Source organism: Emys orbicularis, chromosome 2, assembly GCF_028017835.1.
Source record: "Emys orbicularis isolate rEmyOrb1 chromosome 2, rEmyOrb1.hap1, whole genome shotgun sequence".
Lineage (NCBI taxonomy): Eukaryota > Metazoa > Chordata > Testudines > Emydidae > Emys > Emys orbicularis.
In genome coordinates, this window is record NC_088684.1 from 40145814 (window position 1) to 40165681 (window position 19868).

At 44.2% G+C, this 19868-nt stretch overlaps 1 protein-coding gene across 3 annotated transcripts in view; it reads right to left on the bottom strand.

Annotated features, from left to right (window-relative positions):
• The window catches only part of VPS13B (vacuolar protein sorting 13 homolog B), a 947892-nt gene that overhangs the window by 793870 nt on the left and 134154 nt on the right, over positions 1-19868 (bottom strand). The gene's annotated exons all lie outside the window — the stretch shown is intronic.

The window sequence follows — 19868 nt, forward strand, 5'->3', positions numbered from 1 at the left end:
GTAAGTTTCACAGACCATTCTCTTGTTTCTGGTCTCATTTATACCAATAAAATTTTTTATAAATAAAAGCTTCCCGCTAAGACTTCCTAAGCTCCTAAAAAAAACATTTATTTTTTTAGATTTTAAGGTAGCAAATCTGAACTCTGATGACTTTCACCAATATTTTCCCTTATGATTACAGAAATGCTATGGACTTCAAGTGTTTTTCTCTATGGTACATGTTTCTCAGTCACATTCAGTCCTCCCTCATTGAGGCTATTCTTGAAATTTCAAACCAAATCTCATTAAGTAAGGCAATCTTACAACTTTAAAGTTCAATTTTATAAAAAGTGGGAGGAAAGCTTTGTTTTTAAAACCCCAAGCAATGAAAGTTTAACATAGTCGTATGCTAATGCCTGTATACTATGGTGATTGCTACCCTATAAATACACTATATTTATCTCAATTATATAGCAACCCCTTATTTTCAGAGATGTGTACTGTAACTCCACCATATAATTCACAATACTCAAAAATAGCATCCAGTTTTAGCACAGAACAACTTTTAACTTAATGTCAAAGAATGATGTTCGCCTTTATTTTGGTCCCTTTTCCTCCTAATTCGGGGCTTAATGCATCACATTATTTTTCTATTTACTGCTTTTTTCTCTGCCCTTCAGGGTACTCACGATTTTAATGAAAACTTGAGAGTCCTTCCTGTTTATGAGATAAAACCTTAGATAGTAAACTCTTTGGGACAAGAAGGTTACTATTTTTCCGTGTCTGTAAAGCTCCTAACTCAATAGGGCCCTGAACTCAAGGCGCAACAGAAATACAAATAAAGAATGGTTTCAGAGTAGCAGCCATGTTAGTCTGTATCCGCAAAAATAACAGGAGTACTTGTGGCACCTTAGAGACTAACAAATTTATTAGAGCATAAGCTTTCGTGGGCTACAACCCACTTAAGTGGGTTGTAGCCCACGAAAGCTTATGCTCTAATAAATTTGTTAGTCTCTAAGGTGCCACAAGTACTCCTGTTATTTTTGCAAATAAAGAATAATCATCATCATGGAAAAACACTGAAGTTAATGGCTGATGGCTGTTTCAAAATGAATTGAAAGACAACTTCTCTGACAAACAATAAAAACACAAACTAAACAACATATGGCATATATTCTAGGAACAAAAGCCCTGTTGACCAGAAAGGAGGGAAAAGAGACAACAGGTATTAAAGTAAATAAGAATGGTATGATCTTGCACCCACTGATGTTCATGCAGTGACTTCAATGGAATAGAATTGAGTGTGAAGGAGGAAAATGAGTCGAAAGGTATTTTTAATTGTTTTTTTATTTTGAAATAATTTCCCATCTCATACACCCATTTTCATTCTTTTCTGTAGGGTTCTCCCTCCTCCTCTCCACCGAATCTACATTTTGGAATTTCCCTGTTACAACTCACGTAGTGAGAAGCAGAGGTGGCCATCTTAGTTACTGACAAACAGGCTGAATATATTTACAGTATAATATTGCCTACATATTATCACTACATCTGGGCATGGTGCTTCATGGGGAGGGAGGAACAGTCACTATCTTAAAACAAGTGAAAATCTAAATTAGACATACAAGAAATTAAAATAATTGACCAAAGAAAGAGGAGGAACAGGACAAGGAACAAGGGATACAACAAATTATTGTGATTTTTTTATGCTGTATATTCATGTATCTTATGGGTCTGGATATTTATATTTTGAGAAAGGGTAAGGAAAGAGGTCAATAGAAGGCCCTGGATTAGAGCTCAGCAATAGAAAGCTAACAAAATAAGTTAATTTTGAAAAAAAATCTAAAGATGTCAACTGACCTGATTTTTAGGAAGAAAGAGAACTCTCCAGGTTGGGGGGAAAGAGGCAACATCACGAAAGGTGTAAGTGGGAAAAAGGGGAAGGAATCAACACAGCACGAAATGTAGGAATAAAACGAAGAGTAGAAGGAAAAGAGAGGTAATAAAAAGCAAGGCTGGAAAAAACACACTTCTTAAGTTATTAGAAAGCTTTTCTGAGTTGAGTACCATCAACTCCTGCACATTTGAGTTGCCGTTTAAATAAAAGGTTTTAATCCTTATGGTTGTGCAGATCACCTTGCAAATAGGAGTACCATGTAAACGAATGCAGTGCTATCTTCCAAAGTCTGCAAAAAGTCCCACGGATCAAAAAAGATGGAGAGGAGCAGAGGGAAGCCAAGAAGGGAAACATGGTATACAAAAACAAGAGCTGTAGTAAGTTACAACTGCAAAGTTTTAATATGAAGTTCATTTATAATAACTTACAATTAAATATAGACAGGACTATAAACCATACACAACTGTTTCATTCATATTAAATTGCAGAATGTGGATTTGAGAGGACAAGGCAGCACGGGGTTTTTTCTCCCTGGTTAGTGGATATTAGGTCATTTTTTCAAGCTCTAATAAAAGGAAAAGGGCAGAAATTAAGCAAAGAAGAATTAATTAAGATGAGATCAAGGGAGTTAAGTTCTGTGTGGAAAGAGGTTCAAAAAGTCATAGAATCATAGAATCATAGAATATTAGGGTTGGAAGAGACCTCAGGAGGTCATCTAGTCCAATCCCCTGCTCAAAGCAGGACCAACACCAACTAAATCATCCCAGCCAGGGCTTTGTCAAGTTACAGAACAGATTAGTAACCATTTTTTCTTCTTTGAATGATTGCACCTGCGCATTACGCTCTTGGCAACTCACAAGTAGTGAAATCAGGAGGTAGGATTGAAGTCTATCTGAATAAGAACTGGAGGACAACTTTCACAAATCTCTCATCAACTTTAGAATGCTGAGTGATGTCATAATAGGATACAAACATGTGTACTTAAGACCAAGCTGCTGTCCTATAAATATCTAAGATAAGCATTTGAGCCAGAAAGGCCGCAGAGGTCACTTACAATCTTGTTGAATGTGGTGTCACTCTGCTTGGTGGTGTAACGCTAGCCAAGTTGTAGCACAAACAAAAACAAAAGGCTATCCTAGATGAAATCCTCTGAGAAGATACTGGGAGCTCTTTCATCCTGTCTGTGACTGCCACAAACTGCTACAAAGACAAGAGGAACTGCTTGGACCTGTCAAGGTAGGACACGAATGCTCTCCTGACGATCGAGTGTGCAGCCACTCCTCGTTTTATTTAAATAAGCTTTGGGAAAAACAAAGGTATGTAAGTTGCCTGGTTCATATGGAAATTAGACACCACTTTTCAAACAAACTTCAGATGAGGACGTAGGTAAATCTTGTATCTAAAAAAAGGAGAGCCAGACGTCAGCACACCTGAGTCATCTACCGTCCTGGCAGAAGTGGTGGCCACCAAAAATGCCTGTAACTAAAGGCTCAAAGGGAAACCCCATAAGCTCTGACAAAATCAAATTCAAGTCCCACAGGGTAACAGGATATTGCATGTGAGAGTACAACTGTTCCAGGCCCTTCAAAAATCTTATGGGCATCTTATACAAAATTACACCTCTACCCCGATAGAACGCGACCCGATATAACACGAATTCGGATATAACGCGGTAAAGCAGCGGGAGCCCCGGGCCCTTTAACGCTCCACCCGAGCCCCGCTGCTTTACCGCGTTATATCCGAATTCGTGTGGAGCCCCAGGCCCTTTAAATCACCGCCGGAGCTCTGGCAGTGAGGTTCGGGCGGGGATTTAAAGGGCCCGGGGCTCCCTGCAGCGGCCGGAGCCTCTGGTCCTTTAAATCACCACCCAAGCCCGGCTGCCGGAGCCCCGGCAGTGATTTAAAGGGCCTGGGGCTCCACACAAATTCGGATATAACGCGGTAAAGCAGTGGGGCTCGGGTGGCGCTTTAAAGGGCCCGGGGCTCCCGCTGCTTTACCGCGTTATATCCGAATTTGTGTTATATCGGGTCGCGTTCTATCGGGGTAGAGGTGTATTATCAAACCAGTGGAAAGCTGAGATAGCTGCTAGGTAGAATTTAGCAGAACTAACAGACAAACTATATTGTTTTAGGTGTAACAAAAAGTCAAAAATAAGCTGGATCTCAGACTGTGTCAGTGAGACTCTAGACTGTTCGTAGAATCATAGAATATCAGGGTTGGAAGGGTCCTCAGGAGGTCATCTAGTCCAAACCCCTGCTCAAAGCAGGATCAATTCACAACTAAATAATCCCAGCCAGGGCTTTGTCAAGCCTGACCTTAAAAACCTCTAAGGAAGGAGATTCCACCACCTCCCTAGGTAACCCATTCCAGTGCTTCACCACCCTCCTGGTGGAAAAGTTTTTCCTAATATCCAACCTAAACCTCCCCCACTGCAACTTGAGAGCATCACTCCTTGTTCTGTCATCTGGTACCACTGAGAACAGTCTAGATCCATCCTCTTTGGAATCCCCTTTCAGGTAGTTGAAAGCAGCTATCAAATCCCCCTCCCCCATTTTTCTCTTCTGCAGACTAAACAATCCCAGTTCCCTCAGCCTCTCCTCATAAGTCATGTGCTCCAGCCCACTAATCATTTTTGTTGCCCTCCGCTGGCCTCTTTCCAATTTTTCCACATCCTTCTTGTAGTGTGGGGCCCAAAACTGGACACACTACTCCAGATGAGGCCTCACCAATGTCAAATAGAGGGGAATGATCACGTCCCTCAATCTGCTGGCAATGCCCCTACTAATAGAGCCAAAAATGCCATTAGCCTTCTTGGCAACAAGGGCACACTGTCGACTCATATCCAGCTTCTCGTCCACTGTAACCCCTAGGTCCTTTTCTGCAGAACTGCTGCCTAGCCATTCGGTCCCTAGTCTGTAGCAGTATATGGGATTCTTCCATCCTAAGTGCAGGACTCTGCACTTGCCCTTGTTGAACCTCATCAGGTTTCTTTTGGCCCAATCCTCTAATTTGTCTAGGTCCCTCTGTATCCTATCCCTACCCTCCAGCGTATCTACCACTCCTCCCAGTTTAATGTCATCTGCAAACTTGCTGAGAGTGCAGTCCACGCCATCCTCCAGATCATTAATGAATCTATTGAACAAATCCGGCCCCAGGACCAACCCTTGGGGCACTCCGCTTGATACCGGCTGCCAACTAGACACGGAGCCATTGATCACTACCCGTTGAGCCCGACGACCTAGCCAGATTTCTATCCACCTTATAGTCCATTCATCCAGCCCATATTTCTTTAACTTGCCGGCAAGAATACTGTGGGAGACCGTATCAAAAGCTTTGCTAAAGTCAAGGAATAACACGTCCACTGCTTTCCCCTCATCCACAGACCCAGTTATCTCGTCATAGAAGGCAATTAGGTTAGTCAGGCATGACTTGCCCTTGGTGAATCCATGCTGACTGTTCCTGATCACTTTCCTCTCCTCTAAGTGCATCAATTGATTCCTTGAGGACCTGCTCCATGATTTTTCCAGGGACTGAGGTGAGGCTGACTGGCCTGTAGTTCCCCAGATCCTCCTTCTTCCCTTTTTTAAAGATGGGCACTACATTAGCCTTTTTCCACTCAACTGGGACCTCCCCTGTTCGCCATGAGTTTTCAAAGATAATGGCCAATGGCTCTGCAACCACATCCGCCAACTCCTTTTACACCCTCGGATGCAGCACATCCGGCCCCAGGGATTTGTGCTCATCCAGCTTTTCTAAATAGTCCCGAACCACTTCTTTCTCCACAGAGGGCTGGTCACCTCCTCCCCATGCTGTGCTGCCCAGTGCAGCAGTCTGGGAGCTGACCTTGTTCGTGAAGACAGAGGCGAAAAAAGCATTGAGTACATTAGCTTTTTCCACATCCTCTGTCACTACGTTGCCTCCCTCATTCAGCAAGGGGCCCACACTTTCCTTGACTTTCTTCTTGTTGCTAACAGCATACCTGAAGAAACCCTTCTTGTTACTCTTAACATCTCTTGCTAGCTGCAACTCCAAGTGTGATTTGGCCTTCTTGATTTCACTCCTGCATGCTTGAGCAATATTTTTATACTCCTCCCTGGTCATTTGTCCAATCTTCCACTTCTTGTAAGCTTCTTTTTTGTGTTTAAGATCAGCAAGGATTGCACTGTTAAGCCAAACTGGTCGCCTGCCATATTTACTATTCTTTCTACACATCGGGATGGTTTGTTCCTGCAACCTCAATAAGGATTCTTCAAAATACAGCCAGCTCTCCTGGACTCCTTTCCCCCTCATGTTATTCCCCCAGGGGATCCTGCCCATCAGTTTCCTGAGGGAGTCAAAGTCTGCTTTTCTGAAGTCCAGGGTCCGTATTCTGCTGCTCTCCTTTCTTCCTTGTGTCAGGATCCTGAACTCGACCATCTCATGGTCACTGCCTCCCAGGTTCCCATCCACTTTTGCTTCCCCTACTAATTCTTCCCTGTTTGTGAGCAGCAGGTCAAGAAAAGCTCTGCCCCTAGTTGGTTCCTCCAGCACTTGCACCAGGAAATTGTCCCCTACGCTTTCAAAAAACTTCCTGGATTGTCTGTGCACCGCTGTATTGCTCTCCCAGCAGATATCAGGGTGATTAAAGTCTCCCATGAGAACCAGGGCCTGCGATCTAGTAATTTCCGTTAGTTGCCGGAAGAAAGCCTTGTCCACCTCATCCCCCTGGTTTGGTGGTTATAGCAGACTCCCACCACGACATCACCCTTGTTGCTCACACTTCTAAACTTAATCCAGAGACTCAGGTTTTTCTGCAGTTTCATACCGGAGCTCTGAGCAGTCATACTGCTCTCTTACATACAATGCAACTCCCCCACCTTTTCTGCCCTGCCTGTCCTTCCTGAACAGTTTATATCCATCCATGACAGTATTTCAATCATGTGAGTTATCCCATGCTGACTGTTCCTGATCACTTTCCTCTCCTCTAAGTGCATCAGAATTGATTCCTTGAGGACCTGCTACATGATTTTTCCAGGGACTGAGGTGAGGCTGACTGGCCTGTAGTTCCCTGGATCCTCCTCCTTCCCTTTTTTAAAGATTGGCACTACATTAGCCCAATTTTCCAGTCATCCAGTCACTGTTGGGACCAGAGAATAGCTTTCAATTAGTCAAATAAACAGATCTACTAGATGGCTTCCTATTATTTAATAGCACATCCTGAACCTCTTTACAATAAGACTCTTCTCAAGGGTCTAGCTATAGAGCATCCAGGCAGTTAAATGAAGTGTCTGCTAGTTTGGATGGAGTAGGCAATGGTAATCTTGAGAAATTATGTCCAACGAAAGCAATATCAGAGCTTTCACCAAAAGGGATAGGAGAGTGGAAAACCAGTGCTGCCAAGGCCAAGTTGGGGCTATAAGTGTGATTCGAGCATGCTCCTGTCTGATTTTTAGCAACACTCTGAACAGCGGGATTGGTGGGAAAGCATACAGAAGCTTGCCTGTCCCATGCAACAGAAAAGCATCCATGAGGACTGCTACCTTGCAGGAAGCAAAAGTGCTGGCACTTCCTGTGCTCACTGCAAACTAGTCTACCTGGGCAGACCACCACAGCTAGAAAATGTACTGCCTACATCCAGATGGAGAGACAATTCATGCTCACATGTAAATGATCTGCATAGGTGGACTGCAAACTCATTCTGCACTTCTGGAAGGTAAGAGGCTTGGAGATTGATCAAAACGGCAGTGTAAAAATCCCAGAGTTGGATTGCCTCTTGGCAGAGCAAGGACGAGCAGGCCCCTCCTTGCCTATTGAGGTAGAACATCACCGCTGTGTTATCTTTGAGAATGAGCAGGCTTTCCCCTTGATATGGGTTAGGAAAGCCTGACACACCAGTTGGTTACTTCTCAACTCCCTGACATTTGTGTGTCCAAACAAGTCCTTTGTGGACCATTACCCTTGCCTCTGTAGAGAGCCCAGATGAGCCCCCAAACCCAGAGCAGATGCTGTCTGTATGTCACTAATGTCAATGAAGGTTAACGCAGGACAAAGGGAACACCTACCACATAAGTTTACAGGGTTTGTCCACCAATCCAGAGAGGCTAAGACCTTAGAGGGTATCCCCACCACAAAGCTTCCAGAGTGACAACTCAGAGAACGGAGGCTAACCAAATCTGTAGTTCCCTGAGGCGCAACCTGGCATGACAGACTATGTATATGCAAGAGGCCATGTGCTCCAGAAACCTCATACAATTCCATACTCTTGTGGTTAGATGAGCCTTGAGATCTAAAATGATGGATCAAATTGTCTGAAATCTTGGCCGAGAAAGGAAAGCTCTAGCTTGAGTTAAGTCCAGGACTGCCCACATGAATTCTATCCTCTGAACTAAGGAGAGGATAGACTTCTCTGTGTTGATTAATAGTCCCAGTGCATTGAAGGTTGACTGGATAAAACTTACACTGGATAGTACCTGAACTCTGAACCAGCCTCTCTCAAGCCAGTTGTAGGGATACACTTATAGATTCATAGATTCATAGATTCTAGGACTGGAAGGGACCTCGAGAGGTCATCGAGTCCAGTCCCCTGCCTGCATGGCAGGACCAAATACTGTCTAGACCATCCCTGATAGACATTTATCTAACCTACTCTTAAATATCTCCAGAGATGGAGATTCCACAACCTCCCTAGGCAATTTATTCCAGTGTTTAACCACCCTGACAGTTAGGAACTTTTTCCTAATGTCCAACCTAGACCTCCCTTGCTGCAGTTTAAGCCCATTGCTTCTTGTTCTATCCTTAGAGGCTAAGGTGAACAAGTTTTCTCCCTCCTCCTTATGACACCCTTTTAGATACCTGAAAACTGCTATCATGTCCCCGCTCAGTCTTCTCTTTTCCAAACTAAACAAACCCAATTCTTTCAGCCTTCCTTCATAGGTCATGTTCTCAAGACCTTTAATCATTCTTGTTGCTCTTCTCTGGACCCTTTCCAATTTCTCCACATCTTTCTTGAAATGCGGTGCCCAGAACTGGACACAATACTCCAGCTGAGGCCTAACCAGAGCAGAGTAGAGCGGAAGAATGACTTCTCGTGTCTTGCTCACAACACACCTGTTAATACATCCCAGAATCATGTTTGCTTTTTTTGCAACAGCATCACACTGTTGACTCATATTTAGCTTGTAGTCCACTATAACCCCTAGATCCCTTTCTGCCGTATTCCTTCCTAGACAGTCTCTTCCCATTCTGTATGTGTGAAACTGATTTTTTCTTCCTAAGTGGAGCACTTTGCATTTGTCTTTGTTAAACTTCATCCTGTTTAACTCAGACCATTTCTCCAATTTGTCCAGATCATTTTGAATTATGACCCTGTCCTCCAAAGCAGTTGCAATCCCTCCCAGTTTGGTATCATCCGCAAACTTAATAAGCGTACTTTCTATGCCAATATCTAAGTCGTTAATGAAGATATTGAACAGAGACGGTCCCAAAACAGACCCCTGCAGAACCCTACTCATTATGCCTTTCCAGCAGGATTGGGAACCATTAATAACAACTCTCTGAGTACGGTTATCCAGCCAGTTATGCACCCACCTTATAGTAGCCCCATCTAAATTGTATTTGCCTAGTTTATCGATAAGAATATCATGCAAGACCGTATCAAATGCCTTACTAAAGTCTAGGTATACCACATCCACAGCTTCTCCCTTATCCACAAGACTCGTTATCCTATCAAAGAAAGCTATCAGATTGGTTTGACATGATTTGTTCTTTACAAATCCATGCTGGCTGTTCCCTATCACCTTACCACCTTCCACACACATCTTCCTCAGAAACGCAGCTAACATGCCATAAATTTTCTAAAAACTTGTGGAGCTGTGAACAGGCTAAAGGGGAGCATTATGAACTGGTACTGAGATTGGTTTACCAAGAACTTTAATACTTCCTGCAGCCCTGATAGATCACTATGTGGAAGAACGCATCTTATAAGTCAAGAGCAGCCTACCAGTCTCCAGGGAGGGAATAATGGAAGCCAGCAAGACTATGAGAAACTTCATATTTTTCAGATATCTGTTGAGTTGAGGCAGGTCTAAAAATCAGTCAGACTTCCCTTTGCTTTCGGGTAAGGAAATACTGGGAATAAAAACCCAACCTTCTGTGACACTATGGAACCCCTTTTACGGCTCCCAACTGAAGGAGATATTGTAACTCCTGGAGGAGTACTTCCTTATGAGAGTGGTCCCTGAAGAGTGACAGAGAAAGAAGGTGGGAAGGAGGGGTAGAAACAAATTGAAGGGTGTATCCCACTTCCATAATGCTTAAGACCCATTTGTCTGAAGAAATTCGGGACCAAGAACCTAGAAAGTAGGATACACTGTTTGCAAACAGAGAGCAAAGAGAGACAGGAATTTTGGAGACTGGTATGGATTCCTTAATCAACCCATCAAAATGTTTGTTTAGCACCCCCAAAGAGTGTCTAGATGAACCAGGAGCTGCTGCAGTAGCAGGAGAATATGGTCTGCGCCTATAACCTCTATTCTTTTTCCTCTGCAGATCTTGGAGAAGCACAGAATAGAATATCAGTGGGACTGCTAAGGATGAAAGTGTTTTCTTTTCAGAGCCAATGTATATATACCCAACAACATAACATTGTCCTGAAGTCCTTTAAACCAGGAAGTTTCTCATCCATCTGTAACAGAGAGGGATCACCCTTCAAATGGCTGGTCCTGAACAGTTTGCTGGACTTCTTAAAGCAGGTCCAAAGACTGCAGCCATGAGCACCCCCACATGATGATGGCAGAGGCCATGATCCTAGCAGCCCATTAGCACCGTCCAAACTGGCCTGTAGTGATATTTTTGCTACCAGCTTCCCTTCATCTACCAGTGAAACTCTTGTTTTGCATCCTTCAGCAACTTATCCTTAAGCTTCAGTATAGAGTCCCAAATATTAAAGTCATAACGCCCCAATAAAGCCTGTGGATTGGCAATTCTAAGTTGTTACCCAGCTGTACAAAAGATTTTTCTACCAAACAGGTAAAGATTTTTGGCATCCTTTGATTTAGGGGTAGCAGCCTGCTGTCCCTGGCATTCCCTCTCACTGGCAGCTGAGACAACCACCAACCCCAAAAGGGGGAGGGAATAAAAATGCTCAAAGCCTTGGGAGGAGGATACACAGTAATGAGGCTCAGCCCCCTTGGGTGTGGGAGGACGGGGTATGCCACTGGGCCTTGACGGGTGGACTCTAAAATTGCCTCATCAATCGGTAAGGCCACACAAGACAGGCCAGCTGTGGTTACAGTGTCAATAAGTCTATGGTACGACTCCCCAAACTTCCCTCCACTTGGATATCCAAGGCTGAGGCAACTCTTTTTAAGAGCTCTTGTTGTAAGTGTACGGGGAGATTTTGGCAAACCAGTAAAGTGCCTAAACCACTATTGCTTGTTGCTAACAGTAGCCAAATTAGCTGGCCATACTGAACCACTATTGCATGTTGCTAAAGGTAGCCAAATCAGCAGGTCGTAAATTGATCATGCAGTGGGCCTCAGCATAACCAAGACAGGAGGGGAGCGGGTTTTGGGTGCCACAGACAGGGCAGCTTGACCCCGCGCCCTTCCTGCTGAGAATGTTGAAATTGCTGATGCATGTATTTTAGAAAAACAAGAAGTTTGTTTATATGTGCCCCGGGAATGTTTGTCAGGGCCCCAAGGCATGGACACTTTGGGGTGGGGGGCGGGAGAAACATATCTGGTAAATTGATGACCATAAGGAAATCTGCTTGATCTTTAAAAAACTGCTTGCTTAGCATGTTTTCTTTAAGGGATACGTTATTATGTTACTAACGTATAAATAAGGGGGAAAGTTTGAGGTAACCAGACTACTCAGAAGGAGCTCTTCAGGAACACTCCCTCTGCACGCATTTTGGGGTCCGCACCGGCAGACGGAAGCCTGGCCAGCAGAAGCCTGTTACAGTGCCACTCGAAAGCCACTCTCAGCTTCGGTAATTATTGAGGGTTGGGGGTGTTTTACTAACCTGTTGCGGACGTGTATAAGTGCTTGAGACTAAGTAAAGTTTAGCTTTATGTGAAAGCACTCTTGTGTTGTCCTATTTGTGCCAGCCATCTATTGGTCAGACGCCGTGTCTCCCTTGATTTATTTCCTGACACCACCTCGCACAGAGTAAAAGTTACCAAAAGCTTTGGGTTCAAAGAACCCGGGTAACAAAAGGCTTGGTGTTATCAAGTGTAGGTTAGGACACTCCCAGGGATACTGCTTCATCTGGGGAAGAGGAGGATGGAGCTAACAAAGGTTGAGGCTGAGTCTCCTCTGGCAACTGACTCACAGGATCCCCCTGAACTGTTACTTCCTGCTCAGTACTGGGTGTGAGATCACAATGAACTCAACAAGAAAACTCCCCACGCCTAATGAAACTGAAGGGGAGTAGTGTGGGGAGGACATGGAGATGTGAGGAAACGCCCCTGGGTTCTCACAAGGCCACTGAAAAGGCACTGGACTCCAATGCCTTACCAGCCACGTGTTCCCACCAGCACAGGCTCCTAGAAGTATCCTGGGCGGTTAGCTCTAGGAGGGGAGCAGCGAGATGCACTACGCGCTTGTGAGACATAGGAGCCAATCCCTGAGTCAGAAGATGAAAAATCAGCCTCCTCTGACCACCAGGTTAACTATCCACTAATAACAACAATGAACCAACAGGTAACAATCTACAAAAATAAACATGTAAAGGCCTTTCTAATGTAAGACCAACAGATTCCAACAACTGTTATTGGTGGTAAGAAGGAACTGAGTGAGGACAAGGGAACTCCACCCTTTATTTCTGCAAGCAAGGGTGAGTGGCAGCAGAGGGCACTTGAGCTGCTCTGACAGGTACCGCTGAGGGGAAAATTTCCAACTGTGTACGGGATGCGCACACACACCAAGAATGGAATGCACATGTGCAATCACTTAAAGAACTATAGATGTGACATTTGTGTGATCGCCATCCCTCTACTGGGGGGAGGGATAGCTCAGTGGTTTGAGCATTGGCCTGCTAAACCCAGGGTTGTGAGTTCAATCCTTGAAGGGGCCACTTGGGGATCTGGGGCAAAATCAGTACTTGGTCCTGCTAGTGAAGGCAGGGGGCTGGACTCGATGACCTTTCAAGGTCCCTTCCAGTTCTAGGAGATGGGATATCTCCATTAATTATTAATTATTATATTATTACCTAAATAGGGCCGGAGGCACATCCCTCTGGAAGCTGTCCCCATCACTCTCAAGAGGGCTATAAAAATGCTGCACGTTAACCAGGGGGTCTCACCCCAGCTAAAATGGTAAATAAACTCCCTTTATTCTGGAGGGTGAATTTTTGGGTATAAGATTGTTCAATCTCCATGTCCATTCAGTTTTTACCTCTCTGCTGAGGCAGAAAAGGAGACAAGAAAAGGAGAGGTTACTCACTTTTTGCAGTAACTGGAGTTCTTTGAGATGTGTGTCCCCATGGGTACCCCACTTCAGGTTTGCTTACACCCCATGTACCTTTGGCAGCAATGCCTGTTTGACCCGCACATGCCCCCTACACATCCTCGTATCCTGCACCAAGATGATATAGGACTGTGCAGTTGAACCTCCCTCAGTTCATTCTCTACCGCAAAGTCCCCAAAGGACACTCCAAAGCAGAGGGGAAAGAGGGCAGATTCTGGAGCACCCATGGCGGAAAATAAATACTATAAAAAGAACAACAACGAGTCCTTGTGGCACCTTAGAGACTAACAAATTTATTGGGGCATAAGCTTTCGTGGGCTGTAACCCACTTCATCAGATGCATTGAGTGAAAAAAAGTAGGCACATATAAATATACAACACATGAAAAGATGGGAGTTGCCTTATAAAGTGGGGGGGTCAGTGCTAACGAAGCCAATTCAATTGGGGTGTATGTGGCCTTTTCCCAACAGTTGACAAGAAGGGGTGAATATCAACAGAGGGGAAATTATTTTTTGTAGTGACTCAGCCACTCCCAATCTTTATTCAGGCCTAATTTGATGGTGTCAAGTTTGCAAATTAATTCCAGTTCTGCAGTTTCTCGTTGAAGTCTGTTCTTGAAGTTTTTTTGTTGAAGAATGGCCACTTTTAAGTTTGTTATTGAGTGTCCAGGGAGATTGAAGTGCTCTCTTACTGGTTATTGAATGTTACAATTCTTGATGTCTGATTTGTGGCCATTTATTCTTTTGAGTAGAGACTGTCCGGTTTGGCCAATGTACATGGCAGAGGGGCATTGCTAGCACATGATGGCATATATCACATTGGTAGATGTGCAGGTGAACGAGCCCCTGATGGTGTGACTGATGTGTTTAGGTCCTATGATGGTGTCCCTTGAATAGATATGCAGACAGAGTTGGCAACGGGGTTTGTTGCAGGGATTGGTTCCTGGGTTAGTGTTTCTGTTGTGTGGTGTGTAGTTGCTGGTGAGTATTTGCTTCAGGTTGGGGGGGCTGTCTGAAAGCGAGGACTGGCCTGTCTCCCAAGGTCTGTGAGAGTGAGGGATTGTCCTTTAGGATAGGTTGTAGATCCTTGATGATGCACTGGAGAGGTTTTAGTTGGGGGCTGTAGGTGATGGCTAGTGGCGTTCTGTTACTTTCTTTGTTGGGCCTGTCCTGTAGTAGGTGACTTCTGGGTACCCTTCTGACGCTGTCAATCTGTTTCTTCATTTCCCCAGGTGGGTAGTGTAGTTTTAAGAACGCTTGATAGAGATCCTGTAGGTGTTTGTCTCTGTCAGAGGGATTGGAGCAAATGTGGTTGTATCTTAGGGCTTGGCTGTAGACAATGGATTTTGTGATGTGGTCTGGATGAAAGCTGGAGGCATGTAGGTAAGTATAGCGGTCAGTAGGTTTCCGGTATAGGGTAATGTTTATGTGACCATCGCTTATTTGCACTGTAGTGTCCAGGAAGTGGCTCTCTTGTGTGGACTGGTCCAGGCGAAGGTTCATGGTGGGGTGGAAATTGTTGAAATCCTGGTGGAATTCCTCAATGGCCTCCTACCCATGGGTCCGGATGATGAAGATGTCATCAGTGTAGAGCAAGTAGAGTAGGGGCGTTAGGGGACGAGAGCTGTTGTTCTAAGTCAGCCATAAAAATGTTGGCATACTGTGGGGCCATGCGGCTACCCATAGCAGTGCCGCTGACTTGAAGGTATAAATCATCTCCAAATCTGAAATAGTTGTGGGTGAGGACAAAGTCACAAAGCTCAGCCACCAGGTTTGCCGTGACATTATCGGGGATACTGTTCCTGATGTCTTGTAGTCCATCTTTGTGTGGAATGTTGGTGTAGAGAGCTTCTACATCCATAGTGGCTAGGATAGTGTTTTCTGGAAGATCACCAATGGATTGTAGTTTCCTCAGGAAGTCAGTGGTGCCTCGAAGATAGCTGGGAGTGCTGGTAGCGTAGGGCCTGAGGAGAGAGTCCACATAGCCAGACAATCCTGCTGTCAGGATGCCAATGTCCAAGATGATAGGGCATCCAGGATTCCTAGGTTTATGGATCTTGGGTAGCAGATAGAATACCCCTGGTCAGGGCTCTAGGAGTGTCTTTGTGTAGATTTGTTCCTGTGCTTCTTCAGGGAGTTTCTTGAGCAGATGGTGCAATTTCCTTTGGTACCCCTCAGTGGGATCAGAGGGTAATGGCCTGTAGAATGTTGAGTCATAGAGTTGCCTAGCAATCTCTCATTCATACTCTGACCTATTGATGATGACTACAGCACCTACTTTGTCAGCCTTTTTGATTATAATGTCAGAGTTGTTTCTGAGGCTGTGGATGGCCTTGTGTTCTGCACGGCTGAGGTTATGGGGCAAGTGATGCTGCTTTTCCACAATTTCAGCCCGTGCACATCACCGTGCACTCTATGTAGAAGTCCAGTCTGTTGTTTCAACCGTCAGGAGGAGTGCATGCAGAATCCTTCTTGTAGCGTTGATAGGAAGGTTTCTGTGGGTTAGTGTGCTAGTCAGTGATGTGATGGAAATATTCCTTGAGTCAGAGATGGCAAAAGTAGGATTCCAGGTCACTGCAGTATCATGTTCGTGGGAGTGGTGGGGCAGAAGGAGAGGCCCCGAGATAGGACAGACTCTATAAAAAGAGAGGCTCCACCATTAGATATCCTATTTCTCTAACCCTTTGGGCAGAGGTGATAGCCACTAGAAAGGCCATCTGCATAGATAAATGAATGAGGGAAGAAGTAACCATTGGCTGAAAGGAAAAATTCATAAGGCATAAGGAAATACATCCAAATTGGAGTGGGTTCCTTAACTTGAAAAAGGTTCCCCAATCCTCTGAGAAACCTCACAGCTGTGGGATAAGCGAAAACTGAGAATCCCTCAACTGAGGAATGAAAGACTGTTATGACTGCTAGGTATACCCTGATGAAACCAATAGATAATTCAGTCTTTTGAACTCTAGAAGGTAATCCCAAAATGGTCGAGAGGGACTATTGAGCAGGTGGAGAATATCTCTGAATACACCAAATGCCGAATCTTTTCAGAAGATAATGTATCTCATGGACTCCTTTCTATCGTTCATTAATACCTCTTGTGTCTCCTCAGAACAGGAAGTCTCTATTCCCATGAACCATTGAGCAGCCAAGCTTTGAAATGAAAAATCCTCAGGTTGGGGTTAAACATCTGACCAGCAAGGGAGACTCCATTTTATCAGAAAAAAGGAGGTCTCTGGAATATGTGAATTCCTGTGGTGCCACGCAAGTTTGAAGTACAGAGCCACTTCCATTGTTGGTACTGAGGACATAAGCTGTTCCAGCAGGTCTCTCCTGGTAAATATAGTCGGTACCAATGAGAATGTCTTAGGAGACACTGAGATTGTATGACAGGCACGGCACTTACCTGGTACCAAGAATGTCTAGGACGATGATGTTGGTACAAATGGCACCAAAGGACATGTAGGTACTGCCTTCTTAGAAGAGAAGTGCTTAGACTCCTGTGGTGCAGTACTCTGCTTCTGCAGTACAGTCTCAATACCGAAGCATGTTTGGTGCCTCCATTCTTAGAAGAGTCGGGAGCACTGGACATGAGGTTGGTATCAATGGCACTTGAAGCCTCAACAGTACCTAAACAGGACATGAGGTCTCTGAAATGGTCTTACTTGGAGGAATCAGACTTCTTTGAAGTAGGCGCCTCTTGAGAAGAATATGTTCTCTTCTTATGGGTCTTCTCTGAAGATTTACCATGAGCAGATCCAGGTGAACGTGCTGAAGTCGAAGGGGCACTGTGCTCACTGCCAGGCTGATGTCTGGTAGAGAAGGAGGCATGCTAGCCTGATCTGAGGCCAGATAAAGAGAATGCTGCATCATTAAGAGTTTGAATCTTATCTCATGATTCTTCCTAGCCCCGCCCATAAAAGCAGAGCAGATGGAGCATTTTGAGTAATATGCAACTGCCACAAGGAGAGGATACAATGATAATGCCCATCACTGACCTGGATAGCTTCCCAGCAAGAAAGGCACTGTTTGAAATCCAGAGAGCCTGGCATACCCCAGAGCAATGGTGATCTGAGGAGGAAGTTCTCCCCCATAAGAGTGAAGGGACTGAGACCAACCCCTCTAAAAGAAAGAAAGAAAAAGAGAAAGATAGAGACAGAGTAATAGAGTATTTTCAAACAGAAAGGCACACTAATGCTTCATCTAAGGCCAAGGCTGCTGAGAAGGAACTGAGGGTGGTTTGACCATGCAGCCCTATGTAGCCTCGGTGCAGGGCATGAGGATGCTTAGGGCTCATGCACAGCTTAAACAGGCACTACCAACCAAAAATCTCCGATCAAAAGTGCATGGGATGTAAGCAAATGAGGTGAAATGGAGCAGTGCTGGGGTCGTGGATAGTTCTCTGAAAATGTCCACGCAGTGTGCAGAGGCGGTCAAAAAAGCAAACAGGATGTTAGGAATCATTAAAAAGGGGATAGAGAATAAGACTGAGAATATATTATTGCCCTTATATAAATCGATGGTACGCCCTCATCTCGAATACTGCGTACAGATGTGGTCTCCTCATCTCAAAAAAGATATACTGGCACTAGAAAAGGTTCAGAAAAGGGCAACTAAAATGATTAAGGGTTTGGAACGGGTCCCATATGAGGAGAGATTAAAGAGGCTAGGACTCTTCAGCTTGGAAAAGAGGAGACTAAGGGGGGATATGATAGAGGTCTATAAAATCATGAGTGATGTGGAGAAAGTGGATAAGGAAAAGTTATTTACTTATTCCCATAATACAAGAACTATGGGTCATCAAATGAAATTAATAGGCAGCAGGTTTAAAACAAATAAAAGGAAGTTCTTCTTCACACAGCGCACAGTCAACTTGTGGAACTCCTTACCTGAGGAGGTTGTGAAGGCTAGGACTATAACAGAGTTTAAAAGAGAACTGGATAAATTCATGGTGGTTAAGTCCATTAATGGCTATTAGCCAGGACGGGTAAGGAATGGTGTCCCTAGCCTCTGTCTGTCAGAGGGTGGAGATGGATGGCAGGAGAGAGATCACTTGATCATTGCCTGTTAGGTTCACTCCCTCTGGGGCACCTGGCATTGGCCACTGTCGGTAGACAGGATACTGGGCTAGATGGACCTTTGGTCTGACCCGGTACGGCCTTTCTTATGTTCTTATGTCACTACTTGAAGAAAACCCAGTTTTAACTGATGTATTTTTGGAGGGAATTTAGACACTTATTCACTAAGAACTGGACATAAGCCATCCATTGGCTTCATATAGGCCACAGGAAAGCCAGCAACTGGAAATTCCTGATATGGATCTGAGCCAGCTCTGAACCTGTGACCCAGAGACAAAAGGGTCTGCATTCCATTACCAATCCCAAGTGTCACAGAGGGAGCAGAAGACAGTGTGAATCTGTAGAGGGGAGGGAAAGTCTCTGTCCAAATTGATTTTCTGTACATCTTGAAACAACAACATTGGTCACATAGAAATTCAACTTGAGTTTTGAAATTGATTTTTTCCCCCTGACTGTTCAGATATTCTATTATCCACTATAAAGGATAGCCAGTGCATATAAAATTCAAGTAATGTTTTTGTCACATCCTAATCTTCCAAAAACACAAAAACTAATGTCTACTTTTGGTTTAGTATTTTACTAGTAAGAATTTTATAGAGATACTAACAACAACCTTATGTTTTGACTGTGTGTGTCCATATACGTTGACAGTGAAAGATTGTTTTGTCCCAACACATACTGCACAGCAGTCAAAACCCCCACAAAAATTACTTCACCACCACCAGAGGAAATAAATATTTTAAGCCATAGTCATTTTCTCCTTTTAAAAAACCCCTCAAAATATAACTGGATTGAAGTTAATACCTCATGCACATGAATAAGTTCTCAACTAGAGCCACATGGAACACATACAATGGGCCAAACAAATGAAGACAAAATGGTGATGGCTGTGATACTGATTTAAAAAAGGATAAGAGGGATACCTAGCCAAATGCCCAGTTTCTTATACATTAAAATACTTTCCAAATAGGAGTTTTATCCAAACCACATGAAACAGGAAATATTTAGTAATTACTATATTAGAAGGTTTAAAAAAAACCCATCTTTTCCCATCAGAAGCATTAAACTACAAAAGATGAAAAGCTAGTGCTCACACTCCTAGCCAGAGTGAGGCGCGGGTGGGTTCAGGAGCAGTGAAGATGCCCTCTGGGATAGGAGAAGGAAACATTCAACTGTGAAGAGCTGAGTCAGCATTCAAAGTAATCATTCCTCCTTTACTCCCCCAGGGCTGCCAAAAGAAATTTGGGGCCTGGGTACATTATATTTCCTGGGATCCCACCCCTCCCATTTCACTTTTTGTCATACAGATGTTTTGGGGGTCCCCCTGACCTCAAGGCCCTGATACAATCATCCCTGCCCCCATCCTGTCAGCCTGGATTCCCACTATCTATTTGCCTTTGGAACCTGGGAGTTGCTTCTTTCTTCCCTTTTCCTCCTGTTACAAGGCATGGGGAAGAGGGAAGTAACATGGTG